Here is a 16071-nt window from a genome sequence, read left to right on the forward strand (position 1 = left end):
GTGAGTGTATACTGTGCAGAAATGCCATATACTGCGATACAGTTGTATTGCAGTATATGGTAGGAAGAATCTGACTATCTAGGGTTAATGTACCCTAGATGTTCTAAGAAATAGTAAAAAAAAATAATAATAAAATTTTTAAATGTAAAAAAATAATAAAATATTAAAAGTTCAAATCACCCCCCTTTCCCTAGAACTGATATAAAACATAATAAACAGTAAAAATCACAGACACTTTAGCTATTGCCGCATCCCAAAATGCCCGATCTATCAAAATATAAAAACGATTATTGACGGTGGTGACCTCAGAGACGGGAAATGGCGCCCAAATGTCCGAAACGCGACTTTTACACCTTTTTACACGACATAAAAAATGTAAAAAAAAATTATCAAAATGTTGCAGAGTCCTCAAAATGGTAGCAATGGTAGCTCATTTCGCAAAAAAATAACATATCACACAGCTCTGTACCCCAAAGTTTGAAAAAGTTATTGGCGTCAGAAGATGGCAAAAATGTCTTTTTCCTTTTTTGTACAAATTTGTTTAATTTTTGAAAATGTACTAAAACGCAATTAAACCTGTATAAATTTTGTATCACCGCGATCGTACCGCACCAAAGAATAAAGTAGAGGTGTTATTTGGAGCGCAGAGTGAAAGTCGTAAAAAAATGAGCCTACAAGAACGTGACGCACACGCGTTTTTTTTTCAATTTTTCCACATTCGGAATTTTTTTCCGGCTTCCCACTACATGGAAGGGAATAATAAGTAACATCAAAGTAAAATTTGTTATGCACGAAATAAGCCCTCACACAGCTCTGTACACGGAAAAACGAAAAAGTTATGCATTTTTGAAGATAGAGAGCGAGAAATTAGCAAAAATACCCTGCGTCCTTAAGGGGACTTAAACAGTGGAAAGTTTGTGGCCTGGAAATAGAAGGGGTTGGCGATCCTCACCTTCCCATCTCCATAGGAGCTGAGTGGCCGCACTGCAAATATGGGCAGGAAAAGGACCTTTTTCTATAAATTTGTGGCCGGTCACAGTATGTGAGACATGGCGGCAGATTTATCAAGCTGTCTGAAAGTCAGAATATTTCTAGTTGCCCATGGCAACCAATCACAGCTCCCCTTTAAAATATTCATGAGCACTGGTAAAATGAAAGCTGAGCTGTGATTGGTTGCCATAGGCAGCTACAAATATTCTGACTTTCAGACAGCTTGATAAATGTGCCCCATGGTGTGCTCACCGCACCATGACCGTGCATAGGGGAAGTCAATGGCGGCCGTAAGCTGTCTGCAGTTAGAGCAGCCAGCTCAGAGCCAATAAAAAGGGTCATGTGCACTTAGCTTTGAAATGTAAGTCTATTGAGGATAAAAAGAGATAGGGAAGAAAAGACAAAGGGGCAGATTTACTTACCTGGTCCATTCGCGATCCAGCAGCGCGTTCTCTGCGGTGGATTCGGGCCCGACCGGGATTCACTAAGGCAGTTCCTCCGACGTCCACCAGGTGGCTGCTGCGCTGAAGTTCCCCGAGGCCCGCCGGAATGCACTGAAGTTCACCGCCCTATTCCTAGTGAAGGTAAGCGCGAGTCCCGCAACACTTTTTTTTTTTTAAATGCGGCAGTTTTTCCGAATCCATCGGGTTTTCGTTCGGCAACACCCGTCGCGTGCATGCCAGCGCCAATGCGCCACAATCCGATCTCGTGCGCCAAAATCCCGGGGCAATACAGGGAAAATCGGCGCAAATCGGAAATATTCGGGTAACACGTCAGGAAAATGCGAATCGGGTCCTTAGTAAATTACCCCCAATGTCTGGGATAGATGATTGTGCCAAAAATGAATGTTGGATTCACAAGCGGAGCCAAAAATTTGCACCCAAAAATAGAAGAGTCAAGAGTGTCGGAAAACACCAATATTTTCAGACGCAAATTCTCATAAATTCAGACTCAAGAGGCGCAGAAAGGAAAAAAAAACACTGCTGGTTTTCTGTTTGAAAGGCGGTAATTAATGGCCCCCGGTATCTTTTGTATCTAACCCTACCTTATTTACATAAATGTTCTTCAGTACTTCTCTATAGGGTCATTAGACATACAGCTACAAGAGAAGGATTAACAGGGGAACCTCTTGTTTTTCTTTAGTGCAGTGTATGTACCTTGTAACCCATAGTCTCCACCCACTAGATCATGGACAACTGACCACTAGACATATGGGAAAACTGCTAAAATATACAGAATACATGTGACATAAAGGCCAAATGGAATGTGACCCATCATGTACTGACACTGCAGTGCATCACGAAAAGTCATCAGAAAGGTTAGGTAAGCTTTAAGAACATGCCAGGCTCCATGACCTAGTCAAGTCTGAAGGCTACTATTTTCAGATTCTCAGTGATACATTTCCATGATCAGAAACATATGCTAAGCAGCTTGAATTTCAAACCATTAAACAGATACATACTTTCATGAGGGGAGGAAATCACTCTAATCTCCTCTAGAATTATTGCAAAGTTCGGGTAAAGCTGTGAATAAGGGAAATAGTTTTAATATGTTGCGTAAGATGTGAGCCCTGTTAAAAAATAGAACGGTACCGTAACATTCAATGCTAAGAACTATGTTTAATTTGTGTTGCTCTTTTACCACGAGCAACACCCCCCCCCCCTATAAACATTCCATTTATCTTATGAATATTAAGCTCCCTTTCTTAACTGTGTTCATTTATCAGTGGACACAAGGGAATTTTGCCTGGCCTTTCTTTTGATGGTCCCTCTCCTGGGTCAGACGTATGGGTAAAACATGTTCTTGTACGACTGCCTACCAACTAATAGTTGGACACTAATGACGAGCAAGGTCTTGGTTCTCATCTATACTCTATGCACTCACTTGTTCTTTGCAGAACCATACTTTCATCATGGGAAGTCAGGTGGGGGCAAGGGTAAGTAAGCCCTGATAAAATTGGTCAACTGTCCCTGCCTTGTAGATAATTGCCCTAAATGACAGTGCCGAAACGGGTGATATTCCCTACACTATAGAACTTTAATGTTAGTGAAAGGGGAGCTAAACTGGTTCACAATCAGGATAGTGAGTAAGGACAAGATCAGTAACCAAAGAATAATCAAAGTACACCCTGTATTCACAACAAGATGGCTGCTCACTGCAAAATCAGAAGGAACATGGAATGTCAGGAAACAGAGCAAATGAAGGAACTTACCACAAACTAGTGAACCGATTAACTGGCAGTGAATCCCAGTCTCAGGGAGGTTTTATACTTGACATGAATAACAGACATTCCGGCACCAAAGTTTGGCTCCAAAACTTTTGTTTTTAGCAAATTCAGACATATTAAAACCTTAAAAATATGCACTTACTTTGTCCAAAAAAATCCCATAGATGACTGTTCCGTATAGGTTTTATACTCGGCTGAGGAGTTTACTGAGAAGCAACTGGACAAAACCACTCAATGTTTTCACCGTTGCATACCTCAGCACAACACTTACAAAAGGAGACATATAATAACAGGGCCGGCTCCATGTTTCAGTAGGCCCCTGGGCGGCAGAGCCTCAGTAGGCTCCTTTGCATTGAACTTACTTAGCAGAATTAAAAATTCAGAAACTAAAACAGTCTCAGTTCCCTAAAATATTCACCAAGTTTATCATTCCAAACAGTGACCTCATGGTTATTTTATAATAGCCCCCCCCCCCCCCAGCATATGGATTCATTAGATACAGCCCCCGGTCACCCCTATGGATTTCTCATGTCCAGTCTTATGTGGGCCCCAACACTTGCCCTAGTATGCCTAGTGCTGGCTCCGGCCCTGCACAATAGCCCTGATCTATTATTCTGGCTGCAACAGTTTTGTATCCTGGGTGCACTGTGGCGACAAGACAGAATGGGAAGTGTTACTGCTTAGTTGGAGTTTGCAACACATTTTATGCAGCGACTTGACACAATTGTGTCTCATGCTGTATGTTAAAGGTGCACAAAAAAACAGATTATGCAAGCTTTCCGAGTAGTGCAGGGTGCCAGATAATTGAAGACTGTGTGCCAGTATTCAATAATCTACTGCACCCTGCACATATGAAAGGCAAACGGCACTTGGTACAGCTTGCACTAATATTCATAAATCTGGGCCAATGTCTGACAATGGAGAGAAATCCAAAAGTTCTTCTTTACTACTTTGTGTTGGACTTGTGCCTTAAAAGCTTTTATATACTTCACAATAAAGTTTTACCAATTTATGAGAATATGCACTAAAGTGTTTTTGTAATTGACATAATATTTCTAGTACATCCCATATTTCTTGCTGAAAGATGTCGCCAGTCATGCGAGTAGCTTCTATTCTTCTATCTTCTTTTTATTAGTAATTTTATTAGTTTGTAAAGCTGCTAAAACGGAACAAAAATGTTATAAGCATGCATCAACATTCATCTGTTTCATATTTTTGTATGAATTTGGGAAATCATAATTTACTAAAAACATACTTAAAAAAATCTACCATAAAAATCCTGATAAAATCCAGGGACATAACTCATAGATCCAGGCACAGTGACTGTGGTAATCTTCTTATATTTGTTATCCAATGGCTTCTTGATTCTAAAATAAAAATTATGCTAATGAGTCTGAGGGGCTCTGGTGGGTCTATCCAGAGCTCCTCAGTGATGTCAATTGTTGTTACAATGGGCAGAACAAGTCTTACCCTCCCCCTGCTCTCTCTCTCCTTTGGCTTTACCGACTATTACACTGTCTCTGCCTCCCCTGTGCAGTGAGCACTTCCTGGTGTAATCCAAGTGCTGAAGAAGCCGGGATGAAGGTCAGACAGTGTAATAGTCTGAGGGGCCAAGGCAGCTTCCCCGGCTCATTAGCATAATTTTATACGTTGATTTTAGAAGGGAGGAGGCCATGGATAACAAATATATAAAGATGATTACCACAGTCACAGGGCCTGGATCTATGAGTAAGTGTCCGTAGTTTATCCATACTTGATTTCCTGTAACTGTACTTTGTGCTGGATAGAGAGCCATCATGTATAACACTTACAGCACAGAAAGTATAGCACCATAGATATTTTCATGGCATCTGTTCTCATCAAATATTAAACCTGTCCATAAAGTTTTTATGACTCACCATTTTGATGTAAATAGTAGCATTGTACAGATAGTGACCTGCACTGGTGTTTTAACCCTTATAGGATTAACCCTTTTCCATGTTTCCATTTCTGTTTTCTACTCGATTCGTTCCAAAACCTATATTTTTTTTATTTTTCAGTTGACAGGAACATAGGAGGGTTTGTTATTTCTGAGACAATACATACTTTTTAGTGGTACCATTAAATATTGTGGAAAGCTGGAAAAAAATTCCACATGAGGTGAAATTTACAAATTTTGTAACATTTTCTCATGGATCTTGCTTTAGTTTAGTTGTGCTTTTCAAATGGCACTTCCCCTTTATCCTTTAGTACAATCATGAAGTTACCAAATTTATATATGTATTATGTTTTAGTACATTTTTTTTGTAAAAAAAAAAAACTTTTTGCCATATTATGACATTAAGAAATTTTTTGTAAGTCGCTTTAAGGACCTGTGTAAAAAGTAATTTTTTACAGGACTCATTACGGACCTATATGACCTTTGGATCACATTTTATTCCAATATTTAGGGTTTCAAAGAATGGGGAAAAAGCAGAAGTTTAGGTGTTATTTTTAATAATAGCATTCATGGCCTGAGATTAGAATTTTTTATATTTTGATACCTAATATGTTTATGATTTTTCAGTTTTATATTTTTATACATCTCGTATAGATAGAGGGGTGATTTGAACATTTTTTAAATATATTTTCCTTTTTTTGCTATTATTTTTGGCCATTCTGGGTACTTTAACACTAGGGGTTCTGAATGGTCATACAAAATAGTGCAATAAAACTGTATTGCAATATATGCTAAATCTACTACTGATAGAGATCCGACTGCATGACAAACCTAGGAAATCATTATAATACTCCAGGCTCTGATCATTGCTCTCTGATGACATCACAGGGAGCACTGATCACCCATCCAAGATGGCGGTACCAGTCAAACCCTAACATCGCACTTTACAGGGACAGCGACAAATGTACATGAGGCCTACCTCCATGCTTTCATTATATGTCCTCTAAGTAGGCTTGTGTAATCTGTTTTTGCAGAGCTGCCAAAAAAACGACAGGTTGGCTAATGATGTCAGTTGCTTGTCCCAATCCCTTGGAGTGTCACATGATTGTGTTACCTAGCAACTGAAATGCAAACGTGGATGACGCATGGATGACACACTGGGGCAGATTTATAAAAAGTGTCATAATGTTAGACAGTGCAGGCTTACTTTATGCCAGAAAGTAAGGACATAATTCTCGGGTAAGCAGTATTTCTGGCGCACAGACCTTTTTGGCACCCATATTGATAGATTGAGCCATTGGACAGCCACAAAAACCACAGCTGTATTGCCTGAGGAAAAAACCTTTTTGTGCATGAGGGCTAATACACATGTTATGGATCACCTTAGGGTTGTAATGAGGGCTTCCCTCATGTGGTAGATTCCCAATTTGTCCTTATCCTCATCAGAAGATGCCATCAACATTTGGGAGAATTTTAGCCCACTCATAAGGGGTACTGTGCCGTATATAATAACATTTTAAGTAGGTCTCATGAGCCTTTATAAATCATGATAAAATCTTTGGTCTATTGTTTCAATACATATTATTTTGCATTAATATTAATGCCTCTATGAGACTTTAGTCGATACGAAAGAAACCTTCAACAGGCATGTCTGTATCTGTAAGAGCTTGCAGCAAAGTTTTCCATTGTGATGAAGGTCATTGATACATTAAATTGTTAATAGGTCTTCTCATGAAGACACGTTTCTTACATGTACTCAGAATAACAAAATAACACATTTTATAATTCAATGTTATTAACAAAAATACAGCATTTCACAGATATAAGTCCAACCTGTCTCTATCAGTCCTGGTGTACACAATTTCAGTTGCCCCTGGTTTCCAACCCTGTATCTTCGGTCTGCAGCCATCTTGTTCTTCTTTCTGATGCTCTGGAGCTGATATCCGCTCTCTGCCCCTTGCATTCCAGGACGAGCTCACACACACTGACTACTTTCCGGCAAACAACACATAGAGCATGAGGACAGCTACAAGCTACTGGCCGATACATTTTGTATCCGGTGGAGAGAAGAACATCAGATCTGATAATGTGTTGTGGCAAAATAGAGCTGTAGCAGAGCAAAGATACTCATTGGGGCTCATTTGCTAAGGGTCCATCGAACGCATTTTCATCGGGTTTCCCGACGGTTTCCATTTTTTGCCAATTGCCCTGGGATTTTGGCGCATGCAAACGGATTTTGGTGCATTGGTGCCGGCTTGCATGCAACAGAAATCGGGGGTGGGCCGTCAGACAAACCGACAGATTCAGACAACTTGCAAGATTTAACATTTATAATTGTGTTGCAAGACATGCACTTACAAGAAAGTGAACTCCGTCGGACCTTGGCGCAGAAGCGATGGATGCAGGAACTTGGGCGCATGAGCTTAGTGAATCGTGGCAGACCCAAATCCTCGTTGGACAACGCACCCCGGGATCACGACAGGACCGGGTAAGTAAATCTGCCCCATTGTATGTAATATGCATCTCATCATCTCTCATCTCTGACCTGTCTCATCTCTCTTTCTATGTGTCAGATACTGGTACAATGTTCAGAAGGTAAATGAAAGTGTACATAAACTTTGTACCCTGATAATCTAAGGACATTGTCAACACACAGCATCTCATGGCACAGTGGAATCATAATGTGTCTGTTTACAGAGTCCCCGCCCACACTCTGTAATATTACACTGACCATCACTGAGACATCTAAAACAGCAATAAAAACTAGTAAAATTGTAAACTAAGGGGCTAAAAGTTATCTTTATTGTGTAAACATCACTAGGGGATTGGAATTTCTGAATTTTCTTTAATGGGCAACCCCTTTTATTGGACCTAAAGGATAAGTATGCCCACTAAAACATGTATTTCTCTATATCTACTGATACTTGTGGAATGGACAGCTCTTCAACTGTTCCCCGGTAGGAGATTTATTGTGAAAAGCCCAGAACTTCAATCATTGTATAACTAATCATTATTTTGAAAGGGATTCTGGGTCATTTGTGGACCCATAGGATGTTGTTCAATATGCTGAGAGGAATATCAACCAGGATGTTTCGATATAACAAAAATTCTTCGGGGCGATATAGATCTTGTACGCTGCTACCTTATCCCTGCAAGAAAGCGCCCTAAATGGCCCAATTATTTTTGAAGTTGTTTCCAAACAAAAAGTTTCAAATTGAAATCTATTTGATATTATTCTACATTCCAGAAGTAGCCATATAAAACATCCCTCTCCCGAAACTCTACACAGAACATTTGAGATGCTTCACTTGGGTTTTTCCTCTTTGCGTGTAATTTTACAGCATCTTTACTTAGTTTACTGAAATTGTTCGAGTGACATGTGGTACTTGAAACGCCAGTGTTAAAAGCATGAGATACGACTTCAATAAAATCCTCCCTCTGTCGTCCTACCCACATGACTAATATAAGCCATACTGTTCATAGGCAACTATAATTTATGAGTAAAATGTAAGCACAAGACACTAGGAGTATAGAGTGGTAAAACCCTTGAAGGCTAGAGGGTATGATACTGCATTTAATTATGAAAAATCCCAATAATATTCATGTCTGTCTGTATTAAAGGAACTCAAATAATTGTATTTAATAATGTTAAGGATACTTAGTAAAATAGTACATGGTTAAAATATTATGTAAGATTACGAAATACATTGAATAAACTGCATTAAAAGTGAACCACAACTTGTCTTACATAGTACTGGCTTTAACAAAGAAAAAAAGAAATGGAATAAAATGAAATAAAACCATAAATAACATGAAATTAAACTTCAAATAGAACAATTTTATTACTTCTGTTAGTGGGATGATGGTTTCAAGCTAATAATCCAAATATTTTAACAAGTGACTATAAAATTGGGATTATAATGTGAATGAAGCAAACAAAACTATTTTACGATTAAAAGCAGCTTTATTCTTTAACCCTTTACAGGTGCAGCCATTTTGGATTTTCCAGAAAAAATGTTCTTTGGTCGTCTCAGGTGCTGACATCACATTTCAATGACATCATTCCCCCTCCAGTGACTGCTGACTAATTCACCACAGCTGGCCAACAAAAGTCAGATTGATTTTACCGCAGCAATGGGGGGAGGTGGGGATAGCTGAGTCAGGGAGGGAAACATTTTTTTTCTTAATGCAGTTCCGGTTGCCCACAGGTTTTTCAGTATAACAATATTTCAAATCTGAAGTATCATAAAACTTTGTGCACTTTCCCAAGTGATTCTTGACGCTTTGTACTTTATGTTATAGGTGATTTTCCATTGCAGCCCACCATTTATTAAACTGGGTCAGTTTTCATATCTTTTTAGTGTAAACTGCTTGCACAGGTATTTATAAAGTGTCTATGACACTTTTGTGTCGCAGCTGCACTATACCCGATGTGACTCAAAATTCTGCACTGAAAGGGGCATACCTTACAACACATTGAATGGGGCACTTTTACTTACCCGGAATGTCCGACGAGGATGAAGTCTGCCGCGATCCACATAGATCATGCGTCCGATTTCCTGTATGTGTCACTTCCTCGCTCAGGTTCGCCGAAGTTCACCTTCTTCTTCCTGGTGCATGTAAGTGCTTGGCTTGCGACACAATTTAAATGTTAAACCCTGCGCTTAGCCGAAATCAGTTGGATCCTCGGACGGCTCGCCCCTTGATTTCTGTCGCATGAAACCCGGCGCGATTTCGCCAAAATCCGATTGCGTGCACCACAATACCCTTTAAGGGTATTGTGGCGCAAATCGGTAATCGGTGTAATAGCCAGCGTTTGTGCAGTCCGTGGACCCTTAATAAAAAAGCCCCAATGTGTCTGAAAGAAGGGTGTGTGACACAATTCTGTTAGACACTGCTTGATAAATTTGTTGTACAATTTTAAGTCACGTCAGGTATACAGTAGTATTGATAAATGTTTCGTGGACACTTTATAAATACATATGCAAGCAGTTTGCACTAAAAAAAAATTTACAAAGTTAGGCAAACTGGTACATTTATCTCTTAAAAATATGAAATTCCAATTAAATTAAATTTTTTAATTTTTTCTTTTTGATATGATTTTTATCAAAACTTATGTGTTATTATTCACATTCACCATATCTTTACTTTGTGTTAACATTTATTTTTAATGTGTTTTAATTTGATAAGGACATAGGCTCTTCAACCCCTAAGTGACCTGTGATGTGTATGTGATGTATATAAGCTGTATGTCTGTGTTTATAGTACTGTGTGTATGTGTATATATTCTGTATGTATGTATATATGGTGTGTGGTTGTAACTCACATACAGATAGTCTGCTATGGGGCCCCTGGGATTATCGATCCGGCTTACGGGCTGAGTCCTCTCCATACAGCCCGGGTGTTTGCTGCACATTATTAATTAAACTACCGATTCAGGAAAAATAGCGGCATCCCACCACCGGTGGATTTCCTTTAAACTCCAGAGTCGCATGCATTTACATTAATGAATCCACCTCGGTGTTTATTTTCTTGTTTATTTGCCTAACATGAATATGGCCAATAGATGGCAATTTATGTTAAAGGGTGGCCAACCCCTTTAATTATCCATTCACTGTTTTTTGCCTAGGTTTTATCAAATAAGTATGAGATATAATTTGTGACTTTTGTTTTCATCTGAAGTTGTATTTATCTAATTTTACGCCCTTACAAGGACCAGCTATTTTTTAGAATTTAAAGGGGTATACTGCACTTTCTTATTTTCTCCTGATTTCGAGTTATGCATTGGTTTCTGCACTATGACTGTACATTGTACATATATGTTACTCTTTAACTTTAATGCATTTCAGTTAATTTAGACCAAAAGTTTATATATATATATCCACCCTTATTGTAATGGCCAGCTGGGAGGATAGCATCATAGCACCCACCTTGGCTTTGCAAAGAGTTTCAAAATAAGACAAGCAGCCACCTGGCCACAGTAAATAACCTTGTCATGCCCGCTTACAGAGCCATAGCTCCCCAATTTTACATCAACTTTTCTCTGATTTCATTAAGAGAGTAGGCGCATAAACACAATGGGGCTCATTTACTAAGGGTCGTGCTACTCACTTTTGTTATTTTGGTTTGCACAGGTATTTAAGAAGTGTCTGTGTCGGGATGTTGGTGCATGCAATCCCTTTTTGGCACAGCTGCGCTGTCTTCCATGCGACACAATTAAGGGGCGTGACCTCAGAAGATCCGACTGATTCGGACTGAGCGCGGGATTTAACTTTCAAATTGAATCGCAAGCCCAAGCCCTAAGATGCGCCACTAAAAAGATGGTGAACCCTATCGGACCTGAGTGGGGAAGTGACACATTCATGATATTGGGTGCACAATCTTAGTGAATCGTCAGACAATGCACTTTCTGTGAACTACAGCGGGAATGTAAGTAAATGTGCCCCTATATTTTCTGTTGACTTACAAGATCTTTCTGAATCTTTTCTAGGTAACTACATAGGAATTGTTTCCTAACTCTCACGTCGTCTTGCAGTCAAGGATGTGTTTAATCTCATATATATAGAGCGAAAGCACATGTAGCATATTATAATAGTCCACCATGACAATATCCTGAAAATCTGCTTGTCTAACTTTGCCTGGTGTTCTTTTAAAGCGTTTCTGAACACTTGTTTCTGATTGAGAGCATACTGTTTAAATTTTGCTTTGTTTTGTGCTTCTAGTGTCTTGCATGTTGTAAAAGTTGGCAATGAGAAATGTTCTAATCTAGTCTATATATAACTCATTGACCACAGTAATGCAACTGATGATGCTTGTGATTATACTAGTTATTATCTTGTTAAACAAGGATCAAACTATTAGTCTGCAATAACAATTACTATAAATCTGGCAAGATAATCCAATAATACTATACAATATACATAAAAAAATATATGTTTTATAATCCCGTTGCCAATCCCATGTTTGATCACAGAAGGCTTTAGTACTATAAGGATTGCTGTGGCAATAATCAGGATAGTAGTGAGGGGGTCAAAGGACCCCCATTCTTGAGGTATGTACGTATCCTGATGCTTTACATGAATTTAGTGGTGTGACCAGCCCATTACATGAATATAGAGATGCAACCAACTTACTACATAAACATAGAGGTACGACCAGCCCATTACATGAATAAAGAGGTGGGACCAGCATACTACATGGACATAGAGGTACGACCAGCCCATTACATGAATATAGAGATGCAACCAACTTACTACATAAACATAGAGGTACGACCAGCCCATTACATGAATAAAGAGGTGGGACCAGCATACTACATGGATATAGAGGTGCGAGCAGCACAATATATGAACATAGAGGTGCAACCAATGCCTTACATGTATAAAGAGGTGCGGCCAGCAGCCTACAGGACACTACAGAAACATAGAGGTGTAACATGTGCACTACATGGATATAGAGGAACGTCCTTTCTATTTCATACTATATGAGTGAGACCAGCATGTTAAATGAAAATAGAGATGTGACCAGCACATACCATGTATATAAAGGTCCAACCATACATCACATGGGACCTTCTCAGCTACTCAAAGGCTGCCTGCACTTGGCTCTCTCCCAGTTAACAACACTACCTGCCCATCCCCCACCCACAGTACACAGTCACCTGCCATCCCCCACTCACAATACACAGCGTCACCTGCCATCCCCCACTCGCAGTACACAGAAACACATGCAGATCCCTATTTAACATTATACAGGGTCTCCTGCCCATCCCCCACTCACAGTACACAGGGTCACCTGAAGTCCCCCACTCATAATACACTGGGTCACCTGCCATCCCCCACTCACAATACACAGAAGCACCTGCCCATCTCCAACTAACAATACACAGGGTCACCTGCCCATCCCCCAGTCACAGCTCACGGGATCACCAGACCATCCCTCACTATCAATACACCAGTACACCTTCCTCTCCCCCGCTTAAAATTCACAGGAGCACAACTCTCTCCCTTATTAATAGTACACGCTTGGCATCACCTTTCCATCCCCCGCTTGAAGTACAGACCTGTAACCTGTACGTGTTTCCTTTTATGTCTGCATAAGACTCCTCCATTAGGCTGTTTTCACAAGAACATATGAAAACAGCCCGTACGATAGTGGCATACAGCCACATTAACCCTTTCAGGACCTCGGCCTTTTTTGTTTTTTCAATTTCATTTTTCACTCCCCGCAATCAAAAATCTATAACTTTTTTATTTTAACACGTGCAGAGCTGTGTGATGGCTTGTTTTCTGCGTAACAAATTGCACTTCATAGAGATGGTATTTATTATTCCTTGCCAAAATTAAACATGCAGTAAAAATGGTGAAAAAACACATTTGCAAAGTTTTCTTGTGGGCTTGGATTTTACAGCTTTCACTGTGCGCCCCAAATGACAGGTCTACTTTATTATTTGGGTTAGTGCAATCATGATGATGACTATAGGTTTTATAATGTTTTCATACATTTACAAAAATTAAAAACTCATGTAGAATTAGTTTTTTAATTTTGCCATCTTCTGGCGCTAATAAATTTTTCATACTTCAGCGTACAGAGCTGTGGGCGGTGTCATTTTTTGCGACTTCTGATAAAGTTTTCAATTCATATTTAGGACTGTACAACCTTTTGATCACTTTTTATCGATCACGGGTGTTACTGGTAAGTCTTTGCTGCGATATGCAGCAAAGACTTACCGGCTACGGAGCCCTCTCCATTTACCCGTGACGTGCTATTACGTCACGGGTCGTGAAAGGGTTAATCTCAATGGACAACCATTTACATGGCCAATTTGCGTATCGTACTGTATACAAGATGATTAAAAATTTTAGAGCATGTCCTATTTTCTCATGTATTTGCATCAATACCCTGGATTTAAGTATGGGAACCGAAAATGTGTTGCATATATGCTGTATGTGGTTTGGCACCATATGCTGCTGTATACAAGTTCTGAATGCAGGAAGAACAGGGGCTGTGGAAGGACCATCCTGTCAGGAGAAGTCTGGGATAAGTGCCTGGACACCTTTCATGACTGTTAAAATATATAAAGTATGGGAGGATATCACCACACAAATCTTCCCTGATGAATGGATCAAGGGCGGAACAAGAGAATGAGAATGTCCCACTGTGTCCCAATCAAGTCCCATGCATTGGGGTTTCAGCTCAAGATCAATACAAACAAAAATAAATTGCAGAACAAACCATGTAGTAGTGGGAAGACTTCCATGAGACCATATATTTAAACAAATTATACTTAGACGCAGTTATGGATGTTGGAGAGTAAGTCTATTTGTTTGGTTTTGCAAAAATGTTTGTATTAAAGGACATCTACCATTAGTCCTGGACTTCTTTTTTATACACTGCACTTGCGGCAAGATCAAGTTATAAATCATGCAAAGCCTGGGGTGCTCCGGCTATAAGTCCTACCTGATTCCGCCTGTCACCTGCTCTATGCACTGTGGACCGGTAAGACTGGGCAGTACTTGTAACAGAATGAGGGAGTGAATAAATTATAAGACAAGGTGCTCTGGTGATGTAACCAGAACACCCTAGGCTAATTTGCCTAATTTTACACTTCAGATTTGATCAATTGAATCTCATAGAAAAGAAAGTCTGAGGAACAGCATTCCTCTAGTAACTTCTTAGTAGCACACGTCTACCATACATCCTTTTGCCAGGATAAAGTTTGGAGTGGAAATGATTCTGAGGTGTTCCAACTTCAACAGCTGGATTGAGGTTGCAGCCCCTCTGTTTCCTTTCCATACAAACCTGGAGTAAGATGTATTTTATTTACTTCTGAGAGGCAGAAGCAAAATACCATTCTAGCATGCAAAATGACAACTCTCAGCATATAACATGCAAGTGATTCTGCACAGTAGAAGGGAATGCCTTTGATATATACACATATTCGCACATATGTGCACTTTTAGTTCTGCTTCCCACAGAAGGACATTCCTCCTACTGGAGTGTGCAGAGGAACAGCCACAGGCCCAGTCTGGTGAAGAGCAACAGACACAGGACCTGATATCCAACAGCTCCACCATCACATTGGGTGAGAAAAAGGAAGCAGCCTGCAAAAAAATTGTCATAAAAATGTTCCAAAAATTCAGTGGTTAATTAGTTTTGTTTAAAATTTAAATTGTAGTTCATTTTTACTTGACTATAGGTTTAAAAAAGGATAAAACTTTACAAAGAGTAAAGTAAAAAAAAAATTGTAAAGGAAACTTACCAAAAAGATGAAGAATTGTAAACCAAGTACACTTACATGATGATGTGTGCCCAATTACTTTATCCTGGTGGTAGATTTCATTTTTGGATTGGCTCAATCTGCACACATAAAGATTCCTGCAAAGAACTTCAGAAAGCCCAACTGACCAAACCCTTCTTATATTTTTCACCTGCCACAAATCACACAACACAAACTATTGTACACATAACTTGTACTCGTGCTTATCATTTAAAAATGAAGAGGTCTTGGTTAACTCCTTTGACTAATTTTACCATGTTGCCCAAAATTCCACAATTCAGAAATGGATCAAAGAAGTTTTAAGCTCACAACCCTCATCACACAGTCCATACACTAAACTACCCCCAAAAAATACAGAAAATAATTAAAAAAGCTAATCTAGTATTCCAGAGACTCAATGTCCAAGGATTTTAGGTCCCAGCTCAGTTAAAAATAAAAACCTTCTTTATTGGAACATATTAAAATACAGCAATATAACTATCCATACTAGGCAGCTGACGCGTTTCGGGCATGAGAAAAAAATCACATACCCTTAGTCATTTTTATTTTTAATGGAGCTGGAACCTGTATGAATCGAGCTATTTAGAACCCACCACTTGCTGCTAAGAACACCAAGGGCGCAATCTACATACTATCTTGCACAGGTGATCCGGTAGT

At 39.4% G+C, this 16071-nt stretch overlaps 1 long non-coding RNA gene across 1 annotated transcript; it reads left to right on the forward strand.

The window, feature by feature from the left end:
* The first annotated feature begins 6262 nt into the window (after window positions 1-6262).
* Window positions 6263-15214, forward strand: LOC140134006 (uncharacterized). Its single transcript, XR_011856019.1, has 3 exons — window positions 6263-6374; window positions 9121-9169; window positions 15113-15214. It is a non-coding gene; the product is annotated as an uncharacterized lncRNA (long non-coding RNA).
* Window positions 15215-16071: the final 857 nt, after the last annotated feature.

Source organism: Engystomops pustulosus, chromosome 5 (genome assembly GCF_040894005.1).
Source record: "Engystomops pustulosus chromosome 5, aEngPut4.maternal, whole genome shotgun sequence".
In the NCBI taxonomy this organism is placed as follows: domain Eukaryota; kingdom Metazoa; phylum Chordata; class Amphibia; order Anura; family Leptodactylidae; genus Engystomops; species Engystomops pustulosus.